This window comes from Octopus bimaculoides, chromosome 1 (assembly GCF_046866305.1).
Source record: "Octopus bimaculoides isolate indiv1 chromosome 1, ASM4686630v1, whole genome shotgun sequence".
In the NCBI taxonomy this organism is placed as follows: domain Eukaryota; kingdom Metazoa; phylum Mollusca; class Cephalopoda; order Octopoda; family Octopodidae; genus Octopus; species Octopus bimaculoides.
The window spans coordinates 75,391,278-75,403,184 of NC_142928.1; positions in this window are offsets into that span (position 1 = coordinate 75,391,278).

The following is an 11,907-nucleotide window of genomic DNA, read 5'->3' on the forward strand; positions in this document are numbered from 1 at the left end:
TTTAGATATTTTGACAAGTATGGGAAACAACATTGGGCATGTTTTGGGGCTTATTTATGATTTCATCAACAAAGAATAGTCTTCATTGTACATGGCGAGGTAGTGAAAGCAGGAATCACTAAATAAATATACAAAAAATTGAAGACTGGCTGGTGTAGAAAAATAAAATTGTTTAGAGAATAAAAAGTATCAGACGCCTATAAGCCACACACACAAAAAATTATTGTTAAGTTAGTGTTAACATATTTAATACATGGTATATTATATTTTTTCCGCTATTCACTCAATAGCTCTGTGGGTGTTATATAAACAATTCAATCTTCAGAGCGCTGTAGTTCCTTTGTTCTCACATATAGAGATTACGTGAGACATCACACTGAAATAACCCTCAGTTGCTAGACGTTAGTTCATTGTTCATTTAGAAAATTTCACTGAAAATTTAATGAACTCAAAGTTGGTTATAGTATCTTTCCATATTGTTGAATGAGTATTAGTATTATACAAAAATTATTGATCTCACTTCAATACAAAGAGGACATGTTTACGTTCCCCTTTAAGTACAAGGGGCATCAAAGGAAAAAATTCAGATAGGTCCCTTATGAAGCACACATGCGCACACTCGCGCACATATACACCCTAGCGCATACATGCCCACACATGCACATTTGCGCGCACACACAAGCAGGCATACACACATGTATACACAAAACTAATTCATGTATTATACGATGATATATTTATTGATATAAGAATGCTGATGCCTCGATTTTACTAGATATATTCAGACAGAGCTAAATACAATATTTGTTGAGTTAACTATCTAAACATAGTGATCACAACATAATTCATAAATATCCATACGAGACTCCAAAATTTGATATACAAGTGTTTCATGTGTTACACACACAATCGTAACCAAGGAAGAACAGTCTTATACAGGGTGTCCACAAAGTCTGGCTACATGCAGTAAATAAAATCATAACATAAACAATTAAATATAAGAAATAATAATTTCTGAAAGTATCTGTTAATCCCAATGTACCCAGACTTTGTGGACACCCTGTAGAATATAAATATCAAATTTATCGTAGCAAGGTGTTATGCAATTCTCGTAAAAGAAGCAAAATGCTGCAGACAAGCAGAATGACCAGAAATGAAGGAAATACATATATTAATAGCCATGATATCTTTCGGAGATTAAATGTATATAAATTAGTATCATGAAGTACTCATCTTCATTAAGAAGATATAAAGGCTGGATCCGGTGATCTTTCAATATATACGATGCGATGTGTTATTGATAAATTAATGTTAACGTTACGACTGTGCATGATGCACTGCAATAGAGCTAACTAAAGCATGCGTATAGTCAAATATCTAGATATACTGAAACAGCATCACATAACCCTCTGAGTCTCCAGGTTTTTATCTCAAAATATTGAAAACTACAACTGCAATGACATTCATATATCAATAAGGTACTGTACTGAATATATCATTCAAACTTTGATCTAATAATTTGGTCATTAAGTAAATACAAATAATTATCCATTTAAATTTATCTATTCAGAGGTGTGCGTATGTACATATTAGATTTGTTTGCTGTAGTTCTACCTGTTTTGTTTCTATCATTTGTTTTACAAGACTACATTATATAGTGTCACTATGAATTTAAAATGTTTCATTATAAGATTTTCCTTCATCGAATGACAATTGTATTTAAGCGACACATGAAACTTTGAAATTCGAAAGCCACAATCTTCTGACTGAAATGGTTATTTCAATAATTGTATATAAATTTACACACACACACACACACACACACACACACACACACACTTATATATATTTTGTTTTTATTAGAAGCGTCGAATGTGTATTGCACGATACCGAGAAGAAGGGGAAATTGTCGAACGCAGCATCAACGCAGGCAGTTTAGCTTAATGGTAAAACACTCAATCGGTGTCATGTCGGATGTGGCTTAAATTCCCACGACCGTTTGTTGACAACTTTTTCGCCTTCTAAGGGTAATATTACCAATAATTTCTGCTGCTTTAACGGCAATGCTGCGTTCGAAAAATTCACATTCTTCTCTGTATCGCACAAGTTTGTTTATATATAGACATGTGACACACACAAACACACACACATACATATTTGTATTTATATATATATATATATATGTGTGTGTGTGTGTGTGTGTGTGTGTGTGTGTGTGAGTGTGTGTGTGTGTGTGTGTGTGTGAGTGTGTGTGTGTGTGTGTGTAGGGGGAGAATTCACAAAAAAAAAACAGAAGACGAAGACAGGTGGTGTAGACAACAGACAAATGTATTAGTTTAACACTCGGGAAGTGAAGAAGTCTTTAACGTTTCGAGCCTACGCTCTTCCACAGAAAGGAATACAGAAAGAAACAAGGAGAGAAAATAAAGAATGTGTAGTGGGTAGCGAGCTATCATGGCGAATGCCGGACAGAGAGGTCACACAGGAGAGCTAGGTAAAAGGGGAGATGATAAAGTAGTGGTGATAACACAACGAAGGTGCGCGTGCGTGTGTATAAGAGTGTATGTGCGTGTGGAAGAGGGCTGGTGACCTTGACGTGTGCGTGTGTATGTGTAGGTGTGTGGATGTGGGGCTGGGAAGTGGTCAGTGCTAGTGTGTGCGTGGTGGTGTGATGTGATGTGGTATGGTGGTATGGTGATGTATGGCGTAGTGGTGTATAGTTGGCGTGATGGTGTTGGGAGGTGAGGAAGTGAGAGTGGGGAAAGCAAGAGTGGTGCGTGGGTAAGGCTGAGGAGCAAATCGGTGTTGAACCATGAAAGAAGAGAAACAAAAACAACTGAATGGACGTACACAGTGAGTGTTATTAGTCTGAAGCTGGATGAAATTTCACATGGAAAATTGAAAATAAAATCATGGCATTTTGGGCATGGATCTTGGTCTGATAAGTGAAGGAAGTCCAGAGAAGAAAAAGAGGAAAAAACGGGTAGTCTGGAGAAAAGCACATGGCTGGCTACATGATAAAAAAAAATGTTTACATTCACGCGCACACATACATACTGATATTTATATATATACTTATATGCATAGAGTGTGTGTGTGTGTGTGTGTGTGTGTGTGTGTGTGTGTGTGTGTGTGTGTGTGTTTCTTTAAATCTGAAAGTCTCTTCAAATTGAAATTTGTTTTAACACGGATTTATCTGAATTTGGCCATTATAGTTATCTAATATTAAATCAAGCAAGTCTGCTTACATCTGACAAAACGATTTGGAGTCGGCTGTTATAATGGTGCGAACTACATATTGTTTGTAGCATAAATGTCAACGTACAATATAACGTGATTGTTTACAAAAGCATTATTCATTCCAAGAATTTACTCATTCCATACTGTCAATAACTTAACATAATTATCCTTCTGTTCATTTCACGAAATTCGAGAAACAGATTCTCAAAAAGATTATGAAATCAGAATAGATGATATTTTTTCCACTTGGATAGTCTCTAGATCTGACTTTTATTGAAAATGTATAGTAGTTCACCAAGTCAAACCTTTAGAACAAAGGGATATCTATTGGTGATAGACCAGAACGAATGGTACAAATTAAAGCCGACATTATTGAAAATAAGTGTCGACAGTGTCGATGAAAAGGATAAGAATAATAGAAAAGAATCAGACCAAATATTTTGTTATTAAATTTTCCTTCTAAATAGATATCAATTGATTGTTTTTAAAGAAATATGATCGCAACAAATAATTTAATTACTCAAACTCAAAGAAAAATACATTGATGTAAGGAAATAGTTTTGATCAAAGCTAAAAATCTTTTCTCGTGATGTTGGGTGCTATATTCATGCTCTAGAACTGTTTTTTCTGGTTTTGTTATTACATTGGTTTCGATTTTCCAAATATTGCTGTTTAATATTTAAGCGAATATTTTTTCAGTGGCTCATCATGGTATATAAAAATAATTTTTTTCCGAAGATGCTTGATTGAGACGAAATTTGAAGTCACTGTAACTGTTTTTAAACACATTTAAGTCCAACGTATACATACATACATACATACATACGTACGTACATACATACAAACATACACACGGCGCCGTCAACATCAGATGAGGAGGCGCAGAGGACTGTTTAAAAATATTTCTTGAACTTTCCCTTCTACATTATGCCGGCTCCTCCACCTTACTGCGAAATAACTTCAACGACAAGCTTCTTTTTAAAAAACAAAAAAATGACTTGCTCTCGTGATGCAAAACATTGAGAACTGGTCAAACTCTGCCAAAAGTAAGATCGAAAATAAGGTAGACAAACCGCCACTATCACTAAATTCTCGTGTCTCTCCACAGTTCATAGAAAACTTTTCTACCTTTTCAGAACTATCGTTAAGTAACAGGCTATTCTTAACAAGATTAAGAGAAAATCCAACAGCTCTAAAATTGAAAGTTATCGACGATATCGCTGGAGAGCACATGGAATCATGTAATGTTAATTACTGGAGTATTAACACCCTCATATACACAGCTGCTATAACTCTTAAAGAACAGCTCGGAGAAATCTGCAGTATACATAGTAATGAAAGTACTAAACCGAAACATCCTGAATGAAAAACAAACAAAACTTGAAGAAAACATCAACAATCTACTCCGCCATATTGAACGGATATTAACGATAATAAATGTAAGAAGAACAATGAGTTTACACCTCATCAGTCACATCGTATAAACAAATTAACAAAACTGCTTAGTAACTCTTCACAACAAGCTCTTGATGGGAAGTTAATTACTCTAAATACGAACTCAGGGCTCTGAGCGAAAATCTTCGATACCGCAAACGAACTTTTGAATGAGTTGAGTCTGTATATATCAAACAAGTTTGTTTCTAACACACAAATAGTATGTAGAGAGATGAGAAAGGATAATATTACCGTTAAGAAAGCCACCTCTTAAGAAGATCTTGAATCATTCTGGAAAGAAAACAAAATATCAACCGCAATGCATCGTAGCTAAATGCAGTAAAGAGAGAATATTGTACCAACATCAGCAGTAAAACATATGCAACTGACCCGGATATCTTTACCATAGCTGTAGGCAAACTGCATAATGAGAAGGCACCCGGAAGGGACCTAATAGTTAGATACTGGTATAAGAGGCTGACATTTTGCAGGAAACCCTTAATAAGTATATTCAAAATTGGCTTGCTATAACACGGACAAATCTCGTGGCCAAGAATGAAACCACCGATTTTCCTGAGAACTACGGCCTATTGCTTGCCTAAATATGTATAGACTGTACACAGGCTGCTTCAACCAACTCCCCCAAGATCATTGTGAGTCCAACAGTATAGTAACTGATGAGCAGGCCAGTGTAAAGAAGAAAGTGTGAGGATGTGCTGAGCAATTTCTGGGGCTCTTACCATTCGAGAGAGAGAGAGAGAGAGAGAGAGAGAGAGAGAGAGAGAGAGAGAGAGAGAGAGAGAGAGAGAGAGAGAGAGAGAGAGAGAGAGAGAGAGGAGAGAGAGAGAGAGAGAGAAAAAGAGAGAGAGAGAGAAAGAGAGAGAGAGTGACAGAGAGAAAGAGAGAGAAAGCGAGATGTGCGATTGTCATACGTTTAGAGGGGACGTGAACAATGCAGGAAGGAAGCTAGAACTGGCGATTCTTGTCTAGGCACTTGAACTTAAAATATCTTATGCATTCTTCTATGGACTAATTGTTGCTGACGAAGACCACATCCGGGAACTCCAGATTTCTTCCTAAAATTTATTATCTTTAAAATATAAAGGGGGAAATGTCTGTTGAGTCAATAAGAATTAGAGATTCTGTGATTACATTATGACTTTAATACTGACACTATAAGAAAGGCAATAAATAATGATCCAGCGAATGGTTATTTTCTCCATCCTTTACTGTATTCTCACCTTCCACTATCAATAATTCTCTATAACTTCTTTAATGGCATTCTTTCTTCAAGTCAAGTCTTAATTGCTTAACACTTCAAACTTTACAATTCTCATTTTCTATTTACTTTCATTTTTGCTTTGAATAATTTTTTAATGTCAATTTGCTTGAAAAATTTCCAGTTTTTCACTCAATGTTTTTAATACTGATTTACAATCAGTCAGTGAAGTGAATTTTCTTTGAAGTAGAAGTGATGCATCATTAAGCTTTTGGAACACCCAAGTTAAATAATAAATGCTATTTTTGTGTTTCCCCCCCCCTTTTTTTTTCAGAACTATCTCCATCCCTTTCACTTTCTAGAAAGTTAAGTATGCTATCAAAAAGGTTTATCATGTTAAGAAATTTTCTTTGGAAATCCATCTTATTTCTGAATGTGAAATAATTTTTACGTACTGCTCATTAACATTAGAATAAAACGCTCATTATCATTAGAATAAATCTTTCATTGCAATGTATTGCAATGATTCCTGGACAAATTGATTTCAAATGTGCTTTGAGGCCACTTACGCCTTCGACCATTGATGTAACATCATTAGTTGCAATCGATAAAAAATTTCTAATGGAACTTTTTTTCACCAAACCCAGACCTCAAAGCAATGAAAATAGATACCCATCTAGCATAAGTTTCTAAGTATTTTTGAAAATATATATTTTCTTTCGGTGGTCAATCACCATTGAAATATCGCATACACACTGCGGGAAGGGCTTTGTTATCTACTTGATCTAAATGAGAGTTTAGTTTTTTTCTCAATATTTGAACTAGCTTTTATTTCATAATCGCCGAAAAATTTCATCAACTTTATCTCGTATTGAATCGTTTGCTTAATAGTAAATATTTTAAGATACCTGGATTTTATTCACACATTTCATTTGAAAAAGCAGTATCTCATATAGTCTTTATGACCTTCTCAGTTATTGTAAGTCGATTGTCATTTTTGTAACGATCTTTACTATCACATACCACATTGGATTAATCTAATTTGATATCTTTTTATACCAAATGTGTGGGATTGTTGATTAATATTGATTTTTAGTATTTTTATTAAGCTTTATCGGGATGATTTTAAAGATTCATTCAAAGACTACTATGATAAAAAAATGCATATAGATATTTTTGATCGAGCAGCTTTCAATAAATACATGAGGCAGGTATCTACATAATATTGGTGACACATTTTCGTTGCTAAACTTAATATCATTTATTGACTTTTGTATGATATGCTATTACAATAAAAATTGTCATAAAGAATATTAGAAATAAGCGAAATTTTGGGGAAATACTTAAATGTGTTATCAGAAAAGTTATGAAGTAGGTACACAAAAGTTGCCATCTCAGATACACAGTTTTTATCTTTCTTATTCAATTTCTAAATAAGTCTATTCAACTAAGGGTGACAATCTTAATCACTGAGCTTTAATTTTGTTATGATGCTATGAGCTATGCACGATGCTATTTCCTCATAATTATAGAAACCGTCAGAATATTTTTATATTAAAAAATATAATGGCACTAGTTTGGTGGCTAAAAAGTACTAAAGCAGACTAAATATAATAATTACATTACAATTTTAGCAGCACAAGCTTAAATTTAAATTAATATAGCCTCATTTTAAAATAAGTCAACATTAATCCCAAGCATTGCAACATTTTCAAAGAAAGTTACATTAATGCATGTGCTAGCAATAGTTATATGACTAATTTTTGTCATATTGGAATGTTACCAATAGGTGCCTTTTAAAGAAGTACAAGCACCACTTGAATAATTAAATGAAGTGACTAGAAAAGTGACAACGAAGTCATTGTTTTCGGACTCAATAAAGAAAAAAAAAAACTGAAGAAAAATCACAATGCCAATAAATAATAACATAGAAATATAAGCCCCACTAGGGTCCTTTAGGGAGCACAGAATACTGAATGTGTAAGCGTCATTAAACTAAGCGGTATAGAAAGCTTTGAAAGACTACTCTGTCCCTCTGCAACTCACATTGAGCAATGCTCTTTAACGTCATTGATAACAATGCACATACTCAGAATAGCAATTTAAAACCTTGATGGACAATTCCAAAATAAATAGAATTTAATCGATGAGTTAGATCTTTCCCGATTTCTGCCCGAAATTTTATTTTCGCCACTGTTGGGGAGCCTTGTTTTAGGTAGACGCACGTGAGTCTTGACACTGAAATTATAGTTTATTTAAGTGCCATATCAAAACATTGAGAAAACACAACAACTAAGCAAGTAGCAGGTGCTAAGCTAGTAGAGATGATATGATGTCTATACCAATAAAATAACCGGCAAGAATGGACAACTAATATACCGCAAAAAGAAATTATGGAATATTTAGAAATCATCTCGTGGTTAATGCATACCTATCCCATATATATATATATATATATATATATATATATATATGTGTGTGTGTGTGTGTGTATGTCTCTCTCTCTCTCGCCCCCCTCTCTCTCTCTCTCTCTCTCTCTCTCTCTATATATATATATATATATATATATATATATATATATATATATATATATATACATACATACATACATATGTGTGTGTGTGTGTGTGTGTGTGTGTGTGTGTATATGTACACACAAAAACAGAGAAGAGAGAAAGAAAGACAGACAAATGTTCGTACGTAAGCATAATATTTTGCTATTGTACTTCTATTTTTATTTCTTAACAACAGCAACAGCAACCACAACAACAACATGTTTTTGCAATAATTGCAGTGTAGATTGAATAAGTAGATAATATAAAAAAAAGTAAGCAAAAATCTTGAATAAAAAGAGAAAAATAGAAAATTGAATGTTCAAAACGTTATTTAAAAAAAATTCATCACTGTATTTTAGATCTAATAATGAAAATGGGTTCTAAAAACAATTCTTTAATAATAAATATCTTAGCTACGGCAGTTTTTAGATTACCTTCTTTTATAATATTGATTTATTATTATTGTTGTTGTTATTGTTGTTCCTAATATATTTTTTTTCTTATTACAAAGAAGGTGGATTTGAACTATTATTTCTGATGGGAAAATATGCAGTTGATACACGAAAAAGTTTTGCATGAACTTACCATTAAAATACACTGACACACGTACATATATACATGTAGGCATAAACATATGTACTTGCGTTTGTTTATGTATGTATTTAAACGAACACGTGCACACATATTTATAATTATGTACATATATACATAAAAACAGATAAACAGATGAATATATGTATATACATACATATGTAAATATATATATATATATATATATATATATATATATATATATATATATATATATACATGCATACGTAAATATATATAAATATATATACATACATGCATACGTAAATATATATATATATATATATACATACATGCATACGTAAATATATATATATATATATATATATATATATATATATATATATATACATACATGCATACGTAAATATATATATATATATATATATATATATATATATATATTTTTACATATGTAAATATATATATACACACATATACATATATATATATACATATACACACACACATATATATATATACACACATATATATACAAATATGCATATATACACACACATATATACATAAACATACATACACATATACTTATACACGTAGTTTAACACAGACATATATGTATGTTTGTGTTAATCTATAATTATGCGCACAATCGTACACATGTGTTTTTGTGTCTGTACATACACACACATACACACTCACACACACACATATACATACATATACATACATACATATACATACATACATATCGATGTTTGTGCCTTACATGAATAGAAAAGAAACAAAAAATAAATTTGTATCTGTGCTTTTTCAATATTGTAGTTAACTGAATATAATAACTTTAAACATAAAGAAATGCGACTACATAGAACTTTAGTTGTTATTCAGAGAAACATAATTCGTGAGAGGCATTGAGTGCAGGGACTGAGGTAAAGCAAGCCAGAATGCTGGTGAAGGATAGGGCAATAGACTAATATATAAATATAAACATATACACACATATATGTATGCATGTATGTATGTATGTATGTATGTATGTATGTATGTAGGCGTTTACGTGTGTGTGCATATATATATATTTACAGATTTACATGTAATGTAAATATGTATATATGTAATGTATATATGTATATATGTGAAGAGAAAGAAAGAGAGAGATAGACAGAGAGTGAAAGTGAAGAAGAGAGAGGAATTGAGCGGGAAGCATTTTTGGAACTGAGGTAAATGAAAAGAATGACTGAGAGGGAGAGATAATAAGTCGGAGAGGCGGTGAGGTTCTTCGTCAACGTCATTCTTTTCCGTCTTTCTATAATGTAGCCAACTGCATAAAAGATACTCTATGCTAAAAACTGATCAATCTATTTTTGCTGTTGGTCTCTATATTTGGTAAAGCCAGCAGTTTCACGAAATCTATCATTTCATTAGTCTATGATTACAGAAGAGGAAATATGTCATCGCCAACTCTTTTGAATCGACAAAAATCGTGCTGAAAGACAGACATAATGAAAAATAAATTTATCAACAAGAAATAACGAAAAAAATACTTTGGATAAGGAATGTTTGATACCTTACTTATTTAAAAAATCTAAGAAATTATACCATACAAAATATTAAACAAACACTCTTCTCTCTCTCCCCCTCTCTCTCTATATATATGTATGTATGTATGTATGTATGTATGTATGTATGTATGTATGTATGTATGTATGTGTTTGCGTAATGGCTGCCGATCAAAAGGCGGCGAGCTGGCAGAATTGTTAGCACACCAGACAAAATGCTAAGCAGCATTTTGTCTGTCTATACGTTTTGAGTTTAAATTCTGCCGAGATCGACCTTGTCTTTCGTCATTTCAGTTGAGTATTGGGGTCAATGTAATCGACTGGCCCCTCCCTCAACATAGCATTATGCATATATATATATAATGTATATAAAATATACATATTTGTGTGTATACCTCTGAAGATATAAATAACTATATACCGATATATATATATCTACCTATATAATTATTTATACCTTCAGAGATATGCATACGAATATGTATATTCTATATACATTCTATCCATCCATCCATCCGTCTGTCTGTCTGTCTGCTCTAATGCTGTGTTGACATCCAATAAGTCCTCGTCCCCTCTTTTTCTTGATCCATACAGTCTGTCTGTGTCCCTTGTTGGGTGGAGTGACCCATATCTTGTTAGCAACTTCCTAGTCTTTCGGTCTAGGCTGTTTAGTTTGTGTACTGTCCATGCGATTACTCCTGCGTATTATTATTATTATTATTATTATTATTGTTATTATTATTATTATTATTATTATTATTATTATTATTATTATTATTATTACTATAAAGGGAACCTTCTTGAATAATTACCATTTTGATTCTTGCAACGCTTGACTAAGGGAAGCTATGTAAAATAATTTATATAGAATAAACATATTAGAATATATGTCGAAATATTTTTAGAGCTTCAGATTTGTTCACTTACCAAAAGCGCTCAGAAAATACGCCACATATTAATCTCTTCAGTTGTCATACGCAGAACATATGAAGTATTCCTCTATTAGCATACAAAATTACATGGTATGTTCATGTATTCAGTACCATGTATGTAAATCACACAAAAGCAAGGGAGGGAGCTACTGTTAATGTAGCTTTATTATCGAGAGCAGGAGTATTTCAATACCTCATGATGCGATATATGATGGCCAGACATATGCCTTGCTTTTGTGTGTTTTACACATATGATATTGAATACATGAAAATTTCACGCATTTTGTATCTAAATAACTAGAAATATCATGTGTATTTCGTGTGCAAATTCAATAGATAAATGTGTGATGCATTTTTAACATTTTTCTATTGGTAACGAATAAAATCTCTACAAATAAACAGATTTTAATGTG